At 41.6% G+C, this 12569-nt stretch overlaps 1 protein-coding gene across 2 annotated transcripts in view; it reads right to left on the bottom strand.

Moving 5' to 3' along the window:
* Positions 1 to 12569, bottom strand: part of KIF16B (kinesin family member 16B) — a 306377-nt gene that overhangs the window by 123103 nt on the left and 170705 nt on the right. The gene's annotated exons all lie outside the window — the stretch shown is intronic.

The following is a 12569-nucleotide window of genomic DNA, read 5'->3' as shown; positions in this document are numbered from 1 at the left end:
ACCAAGCACGACGCGTGTGTATATACAAATTCTGGTTTCCAGGGAGCTTGAGATGTAGGCCAGAAGTAAGTTCCAAAACTCTGTTAGAAATGATACACCCAACTTTATGTGCCCACTTTGATAAAATGTTCTTGGAAAGCAAGGACTTCACTCGTATAAAGTCCAAATCTTACTATGATTTAGAGCATGGGGTTTTTTAGACAGGAGCTATGTGGAGAATCAGTACATTACCTATTGAACAAAGAAAAAAGAACTGATTGCTTTCAAGATAAGTTGGTTCTTACTGCATACAATAGTTTGCAAACCAGACATACTTCTTTCAGAGAATGTTGCTCTAAGAGGAACTGAGTACTAAGGAGTAATTTTCAGTCTACTGCAAAAAAACAAAAACAAACAAACAAAAACTCAGGTCTATATGATACCAAAGAAACCAAGAGATAAGTTCACTTTTACCAGTTAAGAAAGCCACAAGAAAGTACACCCGTATGAGTAAAAAATGCAAAAAGATAGGGGCCAGTTAAAAAGTGCAGATACTGGTTTGGGGGCGGAGCAAGATGGCAGAGGAGTAGGAGACCTGGATTTCGTATGGTCTCAGGAATTCAGCTGAATAGGGATCAAACCATTCTGAACACCTACAAACTCAACAGGAGACCGAAGAAGAGAATAGTAACAACTCTCTGAACAGAGAAGCGACCACTTACTGGAAGGTAGGACGTGCGGAGAAGTGAATCTCAGGCGATATTCGGGAGGATAGACGGCGAGGAGGGGGCCTCCATCAACCGCTTCTGGCAAGGGCTAGAGCCGCGGGGCACAAAATTGGAACTTTTAGAAGCCGGCTCCGCGGAGGGACGTCGCTCCAGTGGCTAAACGGGTAGTGGAACCCTCACGGGACAATGTGGTCTCAGGACCCTCGGGGTCACAGAAAGACCGTGGGTGCCTGAGTGCGGCAGAGCTCCCAGGTATCGGAGCGGCTGCAGAGACAGAGCCGAAGCGCGGGGCTCTCAGCTCGGGGTTGCCATAAACTGTGATCCGCGGCCAAGTCGGGCCACTGCTCCTCCAGCAGGGACCCAACAAGCGGCAGAGCCGGGGAGACTCCCCTCCCTCCCTCAGGAAGAGCGGCACGGGAGCGCACCACAGGGATCTGCTGGGTTTGGAGACTCCACACGGGGTCCAGTGCCAGACATAAAAAGGCTCGGTCACAGGCCAGGTGAGCACAGAGTGCGGACGGAGACCAGGGAGACGGGAGTGACTGCTTTTCTCTGGGGACACACTGAGGAGTGGGGCCCCGAGTTCTCAGCTCCTCCGAGTGGAGATTGGGAGGCCACTATTTTCACCCTGGTCCTCCAAAGCTGTACCAGAGCTTGCAGGGAACAAAAGCTCCTGAGAGCAAACCCGAGCAGATTCCTTCGCGACAAGGGCGGGGCAATTCCGCCTCCAGCAAAGACATTTGGGAACCACGGCAACAGGCCCCTCCCCCAGAAGATCAGCATGAACAGCCAGCAAGCCAAGACCAAGTTTACCAATCAAGGAGAACGGGAGAACTCCAGCACTAGGGGAATACTGCACATAGAATTCATGGCTTTTTTTTTACCATGATTCATTAGTTTTTCAAAGTTAAATTTTTAACTGTTTTTTATAATTTTTCTTTTTCCCTTTTTCAACCAACATCTTATCAATCCCTTTTTTTAAAAAAACATTTTTTATTTTTCATTGTTAGAGTCATATTTTATCCCTTCATAGTAGTTACCATTATTTTTGGCATATAAGTTGTTCTCCTTAAAATTCTGAGATACAGTTTCTTCTAACAGATCAAAATATACCCTAAATCACTAGTGTATGGCTTTGTTCTAGTCTCCTGCCTGATCACATTCTCTCCCTTTTTTTTTTTTAATTTTCTTCATTCTCTTTTCAAACAACTTATCATATCAATTCCTTTTATAAAATCTTTTATAATTTTCATCGTTATAGTCATCTTCCATCCTTTCATTGTATCAACCCTTATTTTGTACATATATAAGTCTTTCTTCCTCTAAAATTTTAGGAGGCACTTTCTTCTAACAGACCAAAATACGCCCAAAATCTAGTGTGTGGCACTGATCTATGCACTAGCCTGATCATATTTGATCATATTCAGGTTTTTTCTGTATTGTTCTGTTTTTGTTTTTATCTTTTTCTTTTTGTTTTTTTTTTTCTTTCTTTCTTTCTTTTCTCTTTCTTTTTCCTTCCTTTCCCTTTCTTTTCCCCGGTTTCAGGTCTTTTCTAATTTGTATAGAGTATATTTGCTGGGGACGTTGTTAACCTGTTAGCATTTTGTTCTCTCATTCATCTATTCTCCTCTGGACAAAATGACAAGACGAAAAAAATCACCTCAGCAAAAAGAACAACAGATAGTACTGTCAGCCAAGGACCTACTCAATACGGACATTAGTACGATGTTGGACCTAGAGTTCAAAATAATGACTTTAAAGATACTGGCTGGGCTTGAAAAGAGCGTGGAAGTTATTAGAGAAAGCCTTTCTGGAGAAATAAAAGAACTAAATTCGAACCAAGTCAAAATCAAAAAGGCTATTAATGAGGTACAATCAAAAATGGGGGCACTAACTGCTAGGATACATGAGGCAAAAGAGAGAATCAGCGATATAGAAGACCAAATGATGGAAAATAAAGAGGCTGAGAAAAAGAGAAACACCTACAGGATCACGAGGGCAGAATTCGAGAGATAAGTGATATGATAAGATGAAACTACATTAGAATAATTGGGATCCCAGAAGAAGAAGAAAGAGAGAGAGGGACAGAAGGTATATTGGAGCAAATAACAGCAGAGAACTTACCTAATGTGGGGAAAGAAACAGGCATCAAAATCCAGGAGGCACAAAGAACCCCTCTCAAAATCAATAAAAATAGGTCAACACCCCAACATCTAATAGTAAAACTTACGAGTCTCAGAGACAAAGAGAAAATCCTGAAAGCACCTCGGGAGAAGAGATATGTAACCTATAATGTTAGAAACATTAGACTGGCAACAGACCTATCCACAGAGACCTGGCAGGCCAGAAAGGACTGGCATGATATCTTCAGAGCACTAAACGAGAAAAATATGCAGCCAAGAATATTATATCCAGCTAGGATCTCATTGAAAATTGAAGGAGAGATAAAAAGCTTCCAGGACAAAAAAAAAAACTAAAGGAATTTGCAAACACGAAACCAGCCCTCCAAGAAATATTGAAAGGGGTCCTCTAAGCAAAGAGAGAGCCTAAAAGCAGCACAGATCAGAAAGGAACTGAGACAATATACAGTAACAGTCACCTTACAGGCAATACAATGGCACTAAATTCATACCTTTCAATAGTTACCCTGAATGTAAATGGGCTAAATGCCCCAAGCAAAAGACACAGGCTATCAGACTGGATAAAAAAACAAGACCCATCAATATGCTGTCTGCAAGAGACTCATTTTAGACCCAAAGACACCCCCAGATGGAAAGTGAGGAGGTGGAAAACCATTTACCATGCAAATGGACACCAAAAGAAAGCTGGGGTGGCAATCCCTCTATCAGACAAATTAGATTTTAAACCAAAAACTGTAATAAGAGATGAGGAAGGACACTATATCCTACTTAAAGGGTCTATCCAACAAGAAGATCTAACAATTGTAAATATCTATGCCCCTAACATGGGAGCAGCCAATTATATAAGGCAATTAATAACAAAAGCAAAGAAACACATTGACAACAATACAATAATAGTGGGGGACATTAACATCCCCCTCACTGAAATGGGCAGATCATCTAAGCAAACGATCAACAAGGAAATAAAGACTTTAAATGACACACTGGACCAAATGGACATCACAGACATATTCAAAACATTCCATCCCAAAGCAATGGAATACACATTCTTCTCTAGTGCCCATGGAACATTCTCCAGAAGGGATCACATCCTAGGTCACAAATCAGGTCTCAACCGGTACCAAAAGATTGGGATTATCCCCTGTATATTTTCAGACCACAGTGCTTTGAAACTAGAACTCAATCACAAGAGGAAAGTCGGAAAGAACTCAAATACATGGAGGCTAAAGAGCTTCCTACTAAAGAATGAAGGGGTCAGCCAGGAAATTAAAGAAGAATTTAAAAAATTCATGGAAACCAATGAAAATGAAAACACAACTGCTCAAAATCTTTAGGATACAGCAAAGGCAGTCCTGAGAGGAAAGTATATAGCAATACAAGCCTTTCTCAAGAAACATGAAAGGTCTCAAATACACAACCTAACCCTACACATAAAGGAGCTGGAGAAAGAACAGCAAAGGAAGCCTAAACCCAAGAGGAGAAGAGAGATAATAAAGATCAGAGCAGAAATCAATGAAATAGAAACCAAAAGAACAGTAGAACAGATCAACGAAACTAGGAGCTGGTTCTCTGAAAGAATTAACAAGATTGATAAACCTCTGGCCAGACTTAGCAAAAAGAAAAGAGAAAGGACCCAAATCAACAAAATCATGAATGAAAGAGGAGAGATCACAACCAATACCAAAGAAATACAAACAATGATAAGAACATATTATGAGCAACTCTATGCCAGCAAATTAGATAACCTGGAAGAAATGGGTGCATTCCTAGAGATGTAGCAACTACCAAAATTGAACCAGGAAGGAAGAGAAAACCTGAACAGACCTATAACCACTAAGGAAATTGAAGCAGTCATCAAAATCTCCCAACAAACAAAAGCCCACGGCCAGATGGCTGCCCAGGGCCAGATGGCTTCCCAGGGGAATTCTATCACACAATTCAAGAAGAATTAATACCTATTCTCCTGAAACTGTTCCAAAATATAGAAATGGAAGGAAAAATTCCAAACTCATTTTATGAGGCCACCATCACCTTAATCCCAATACCAGACAAAGACCCCATCAAAAAGGAGAATTACAGACCAATATCCTTGATGAACATGGATACAAAAATTCTCACCAAAATACTAGCCAATAGGATCCAACAGTACATTAACGGGATTATCACCATGACCGAATGGGATTTATCCCTGGGCTGCAAGGCTGGTTCAACATCCGCAAATCAATCAACGTGATACAATACATTAACAAAAGAAAGAACAAGAATCATATGATCCTCTCAACAGATGCAGAAAAAGTATCTGACAAAGTACAGCATCCTTTCTTGATCAAAACTCTTCAGAGTATAGGGATAGATGGTACCTACCTCAATATCATAAAAGCGAATAAAACCTACAGCAAATATCATTCTCAATGGGGAAAAGCTGAGAGCTTTTCCCCTAAGGTCAGGAACACGACAGGGATGTCCACTATGACCACTGCTATTCAACACAGTATTAGAAGTCCTAGCCACAGCAATCAGACAACAAAAAGAAATCAAAGGCATCCGAATCGGCAAAGAAGAAGTCAAACTCTCACTCTTTGCAGATGATATGATACTGTATGTGGAAAACCCAAAAGACTCCACCCCAAAACTGCTAGAACTCATACAGGAATTCAGTAAAGTAGCAGGATATAAAATCAATGCACAGAAGTCAGTGGCATTCCTATACACCAACAACAAGACAGAAGAGAGACAAATCAAGGAGTCGATCCCATTTACAATTGCACCCAAAACCATGAGATACCTAGGAATAAATTTAACCAAAGAGGCAAAGGATTTGTACTCAGAAAACTATAAAATACTCATGAAAGAAATCGAAGAAGACACAAAGAAATGGAAAAATGTTCCATGCTCATGGATTGGAAGAACAAATATTGTGAAGATGTCAATGCTACCTAGAGCAATCTACACATTCAATGCAATCTCCATCAAAATACTATCCACTTTTTTCAAAGAAATGGAACAAATAATCCTAAAATTTGTATGGAACCAGAAGAGACCCCGAATAGCCAGAGGAATCTTGAAAAAGAAAAGCAAAGCTGGCAGCATCACAATTCCGGACTTCAAGCTCTATTACAAAGCTGTCATCATCAAGACAGTATGGTACTGGCACAAAAACAGACACATATATCAATGGAACAGAATCGAGAGCTCAGACATGGACCCTCAACTCTATGGTCAACTTATCTCTGACAAAGCAGGAAACAATGTCCAATGGAAAAAGGACAGTCTCTTCAACAAATGGTGTTGGGAAAATTGGACAGCCACATGCAGAAGAATGAAACTGGACCATTTCCTTACACCGCACACAAAAATAGACTCCAAATGGTTGAAAGACCTAAACATGAGACAGGAGTCCATCAAAATCCTAAAGGAGAACACAGGTAGCAACCTCTTCGACCTCAGCCACAGCAACTTCTTCCTAGACACATCGCCAAAGGCAAGGGAAGGAAGGGCAAAAATGAACTATTGGGATTTCATCAAGATAAAAAGCTTTTGCACAGCCAAAGAAACAGTCCACAAAACCAAAAGACAACCGACAGAATGGGAGAAAATATTTGCAAATGACATATCAGAAAAAGGGCTAGTATCCAAAATCTATAAAGAACTTATCAAACTCAACACCCAAAGAACAAATAATCCAATCAAGGAATGGGCAGAAGACATGAACAGACATTTTTCCAAAGAAGACATCCAAACGGCCAACAGACAAATGAAAAAGTGCTCAAAATCGCTCGGCATCAGGGAAATCCAAATCAAAACCTCAATGAGATACCACCTCACACCAGTCAGAATGGCTAAAATGAACAAGTCAGGAAATGACAAATGTAGGCGGGGATGTGGAGAAAGGGGAACCCTCCTACACTGTTGGTGGGAATGCAAGCTGGTGCAGCCACTCTGGAAAACAGTATGGAGGTTCCTCAAACAGTTGAAAATAGAGCTACCATACGATCCAGCAATTGCACTACTGGGTATTTACCACAAAGATACAAACGTAGGGATCCGAAGGGGTACGTGCACCCCAATGTTTATAGCAGCAATGTCCACAATAGCCAAACTGTGGAAAGAGCCAAGATGTCCATCGACAGATGAATGGATAAAGAAGAGGCGGTATATATACACAATGGAATATTATGCAGCCATCAAAGGGAATGAGATCTTGCTGTTTGCAATGACATGGATGGAACTGGAGCGTGTTATGCTGAGTGAAATAAGTCAATCAGAGAAAGACATGTATCATATGACCTCACTGATATGAGGAATTCTTAATCTCAGGAGAAAAACTGAGTGTTGCTGGAGTGGTGGGGGGTGGGAGGGATGGGGTGGCTGGGTGATAGACACTGGGGAGGGTATGTCCTATGGTGAGCGCTGTGAATTGTGCAAGACTGTTGAATCACAGATCTGTACTTCTGAAACAAATAATGCAACATATGTTAAGAAAAAAGAAAAAGAAGAAGATAGCAGGAGGGGAGGAATGAAGGGGAGTAAGTCGGAGGGGGAGACGAATCATGAGAGACGATGGACTCTGAAAAACAAACTGAGGGTTCTAGAGGGGAGGAGGGTGGGGGGATGGGTTAGCCTGGTGATGGATATTAAAGAGGGCACATTCTGCGTGGAGCACTGGGTGTTATGCACAAACAATGAATCATGGAACACTACATCATGAACTAATGATGCAATGTATGGTGATTAACATAACAATAAAAAATTTTTAAAAAAGTGCAGATACTACAAAGTGTATAGGACCCATCTGAAGCGTGGGGCACCTGAAGACCTATGAGCAGACATATCCTCTGTGCTAGGAGCACATCTGCTGGCCAAAACATACAGCTTACTGAACATTTGTTAAGTGTCCACTAAGTGGGAGCTTCTGGAGATTAAAAGATGAGTAAGGAATGGTCCCTGCCCACAAGAAGCCTAGTGGGAAAGCAGACATAAACATCAGTTAAATGACTGAAAAGACTATATGATCAAAGTACGCACAAAATGCCCGTAAGAGAATAAAGAAAGAAGCATTTAGCTCAAATCAGAGATGCACAGATTGCTTCTTGAGGAGAAAATACTGCTACTCAGGCTTGAAAGACGAAGAGGATTGGCCAACGGAAGGAGTGGGAAGGTTTTATTAATGGCTTTATGGACAGGTTTTACACAGAGGTTTGACCTGGAGAGAACTGTGAAAGATCTGTTTTTTCCATTTAAATCAAAGCACAGAGTTCAAGGGGAGAGTGACAGAAAACAATGCTGGAGAACAAAATCATGGATGGTTGTGTTGGAGCTCAGAAGTCATCACATGGGCACTGAGAGGCCAAGACCAACACTGGGAGGAAGAGACGTCTTAGAGAAAGATGAGGTCACCGCAAAGGGCTAAGGAGGGATGACTTAAGGTTGGGACAAGTTTCCAGGGGCAGGTCAATGAGTCTGTCCTGTGCACTGCATAAAGTAATTCAGAAATCACCATCAGGGCCGTGACAGTCACCTTGATGACCCTCTAACATTTACCACTCCTCAGGTATTGACCACATTTGCCATTTATTTTATTATTTTTTTAAACTGAGATATAATTGACATATAACATATTAGCTTCAGGTAAACATGTGATTCTACATTTGTAGACACTATGAAATGATCTCCACAATTAAGTCTAGTTACTATCCACCACCATAGTTACAAAAAAATTTCTTCTTGTGATGACATCTTTTAATATTTACTCTTAGAAACTTTCAAATATGCCATACAATAATATTAACTAGTCACTGTGCTCTATGTTACTACACAATACGTTATTTATTTTATAACTGGGAGTTTGTACTTTTGGCCACCTTCACCCACTTCACCCTCCTCCCCTCTGGCAACCACCAGTCTGTTCTCTGTATCTATGAGCTTGGTTGTTTTGTTTTGTTTTGGTTGATTCATTACATTAGATTCGACGTATAAGTGAAATCATAGGTATTCGTCTTTCTCTTCCTGACTGATTTCACTTAGCATACATAATGCCCTCAAGGTCCGACTGTATTGTCACAAAGGCAGAATTTTCTTCTTTTTTTTATGGCTGAGTAGTATTTCTGGATGGTGGATGAGATAGGGGACACGAAACTCTGCACTAATCACTAGGCTTGGACACCTGCTGATCAGAGAATTCTATGAATAGGACTCCTTGCAATGAGATGCAGCACCTTGGGGGGACAGGTCTGGGCTGCACTGCACAGCTTTCCCTAATTTAAAGGCACCCCAGTAATTCCAGTTTGGCATGTGCAAAGACAATGCTCCTGGTATCCTGATTTCTGATAGGCTTTTTACAAAGGTCTTCCCTATGCAATGAATCATGCTCCAAGGTGACTGAGCCTCTATCTGTCTTACTCACTGGAGTCCCAACACAGGGCTGGACAAATAATGGGCCCTCAAACAGTAGCTAAATGGATGAGGAAAAAGTGGTAGAACTTAGGAACATCGATTTCATTCAACAGGGGACACCACCTTCATCCTGGGGCTTTGACAGGCCACACAGATTCCAGCTTTGCCCAGGGGGTACATGGTGGCTGACAGAGTAGTCAAATGCACAGTCACTTCTAAGAGAGAGTTCAAGGCCTGGGGCTCAGTGTTTCAAGATTGTGCTCATTATTCTCCCTGCCTCTTGACAACCTGCTCTTTCTTTCCCTGAATTCATACTTCTGCTGGATAGCACGCAACCCCCAACCAATTATCTAAGCCAGAAAACAGAAGGCAGTATCTTTACTTCCCACATCCAATTTATCTAGGCTTCATGACTTCCTGCCCCAAATGGCACTGGAGCCCATCCCTTCTTCTAGGTTCCTTTGACCACTGTCTCAGTTCAAGCCCTCACCTCCACATAACTTTCCGTAGCTTCCCTGGTGCCCCTATTACTCAGCTGCCAGAGTGACCCCTCTCAATGCAAAGATGATCACATCTCTCCTCAGCTAGAAAAATCACTTGGATTCCTACCATCAATCAAGTTTTGAGATACCCAATCTTAATGAGCTGATTAAACTGAACTTGGCAGTGCCTGACAGAGGTCATCAGGAAATCAATCCATGTTAGATTTATGTTCATCATTTATTTACTATACTTTTTGGTAGAGGTAAACTGAATTTTGAGATCTTCTTTCTTTCTGTATTTCCAGATTGGACATTCTTGAGAAAATGGAAGGAAAAAAAGAATGAAGAAAACCACAATGAGATACCACCCTTCATACCCATAAGGATAGCCATTTATTTAAAAAAAAAAAAAAAAAAAAAACCAACAGAAAACAAGTGTTGGGTATGATGTGGAGAAATTGGAACCCTTGGGTACTGTTGGTGGGAATGTAAAATGGTATAGGTGCTATGGAAAACAGGATGGCAGTTTCTCAAAAAACTAAAAACAGAATGACCGTATGATCCAACAATTCCACTTCTGGGTATATTCCCAAAAGAACTGAAAGCAGGAACTCAAACACAGATATTTGTACACCCATGTTCATATCGGCATTATTCACAAGAGCCAAAAGGTAGAAGCAACCCAAGCGTCCCTTAACAGATGAATGGATAAACAAGATGTGGTGTATACATACAATGGAATGTGATTCAGCCTTAAAAAGGAAGGAGGAAGTTCTGACACATGCTACAACAGGGATGAACTTTGAAGACATTATGCTAAGTGAAATAGGCCAGTCACAAAAAGACAAATACTGTAGGAGTCTACTTATGTAATGAACCTAAGGTAGTCAGATTTCTGAGATAGAAACTAAAATGGTGATTCCCTGGGCTTGGGAGACAAAGAGAAGGGGAGTTTAATGGGCTTAATGGGCACCGAGTTTCCATTTTTATAAAATGAAGAGTTCTCGTGATTAGCTGCATGATAACATGAAGGCACTTAACACTACTGAACTGTACACTTAAAAATGGTTAAGGCAGTAAATTTTATGTTAAGTGTATGTTATCACAATGTAAAATAGAGTGAGGAAATGAGCTACCAAATGCTTATAAGTATATAGAAAATAATACCTGCGGCCATATATTTTAATCATGGTCATAAATTCTGGACATGCTAATCAGAATTTATAAAAACATGACATATACACAGGTACCATGGTTGTGCCTACAGACCCTGACCCGCCATCTCTCTCCTACTTTTAATCCTACCTGCCCAAACCCCACAGTGCATCTCCCCAGGAAACAGCTGTCTGCTCATCTACACTTGGCTATTTTTTTCTTCAGTGTGCTCCCCAGCCAGGCCTTAACCTGTGGACTCCTCTTAGTGTCCCTTTTATGCTCAGCAGGACTCTCTCCTCCCAGCACTCCTCCGGTCTGCTCACAAAATTTCCCTCTCCCAGAATCTCTTCTCTCCTGTCTGCCTCTCCTACTTGCAAACATCTCAGAGCCCAGCACAGAATCCAGTTCATCTGTGAATCTTGGAGAGAATTTTCCAGAAGAACTGAGGGGAGTGATTTGGGATTCCTAAGGGGTGGGGGCCTAGGACCAAATCTTCAGTTAATATTCTTCCCCACTTTGTCCTCCCAGCTGAGGGAATACTACAGACTTCCAATAGCGTCATGTCTTCAACTACAGAGAAGAAAGCAGTAGACTAGGGGCTTCAGACTGATTTTCACTTAGGACTCCTTATAACACCCCACTAGCCCCTTCCCATACTACCCTTCTCCTGAGATGGGCTCTGGCTATTTATTCCAGGCTGGCTGTGGCTATGGCACTGAGAGTAAGCTGAACAAGGTGGAAACTGGGGGAAATGTCATGATAGGGACATTTGGGTTGAGGACAAAAGGGTTCCTGTGAACCAGGCTTAGGACTCAGATTACACAATCCTGGCTGGAAGCAATCTCCATGTCAAGAAAGATTTGTTCTGGAAGTCTCTGGTTTTCTAAGTCACCCAACACATTAGAAGGCATGAAGAGGATCCCTACATGAAGAGGATCCCTTCCTAGACCTCCCAGGGGTGGGCTGTTTACACCACCACTCTCCGCCCTGAATCACATACTGCCTGGCCTTCACTCAGAATGGGTTCACAGGCATGTGCCCGTTCTCCCGGGCAAAGAGAACATGCATCTGACACTTACAGGTTCTCCACACAGAAGACTCTCAATAAATATGTGCTGATCTGTGGAAGCATCTCAGTGCTACTTTTCCATCTTGAGAAACTAACATGTTCTTGTGTCCAAGCAGCTTATTACTAGATTTAAGTAACTATCTAGCCAGGGTCCAAGTAACAAACATATTTCTTTCAATGGTCTTCCAGTTTATTGCGTGGTACTTAATTTAGGCTGAGAGTATTTACACCTGTAACATCAAAAAAGGTATAAACAACATGGCGATACTTTAATTCTGCTTCATTTTGCCAAGTTGCTGGAGCAGACACCTCGTGACATCCATAAATCAGAGTAGGAAATTTTTTTCCAATTATGTTTTAATTCATGGGCAATCATTCTCTACAGCAGGTGGCAAGTTGAGGGGGGCTAGACGTCAGGGAGCATGAAGTCAGGCTGGTGAAGTATTGAGTAATTTTAATTTGAATTTTTACAAATGAGTACTGCAGGGGTAGCAGAGACAAAATGTGCCTGTGAACTGAAGCCAGGTGAACAGGATGTATAACAGCAGTACCAAATGCATCTAGAACCATCTCCTCAGCCAACTGCAATGCAATCTAACACAGATGCTGTTTCTCACTTGAA

This window comes from Eumetopias jubatus, unplaced genomic scaffold, assembly GCF_037043125.1.
Source record: "Eumetopias jubatus isolate StellerSeaLion01/CBP00866 unplaced genomic scaffold, mEumJub1_p1.0 scaffold_9, whole genome shotgun sequence".
Lineage (NCBI taxonomy): Eukaryota > Metazoa > Chordata > Mammalia > Carnivora > Otariidae > Eumetopias > Eumetopias jubatus.
Note: the sequence above shows the minus strand (reverse complement) of the source record. Positions and strands in the feature narration are given on the sequence as shown.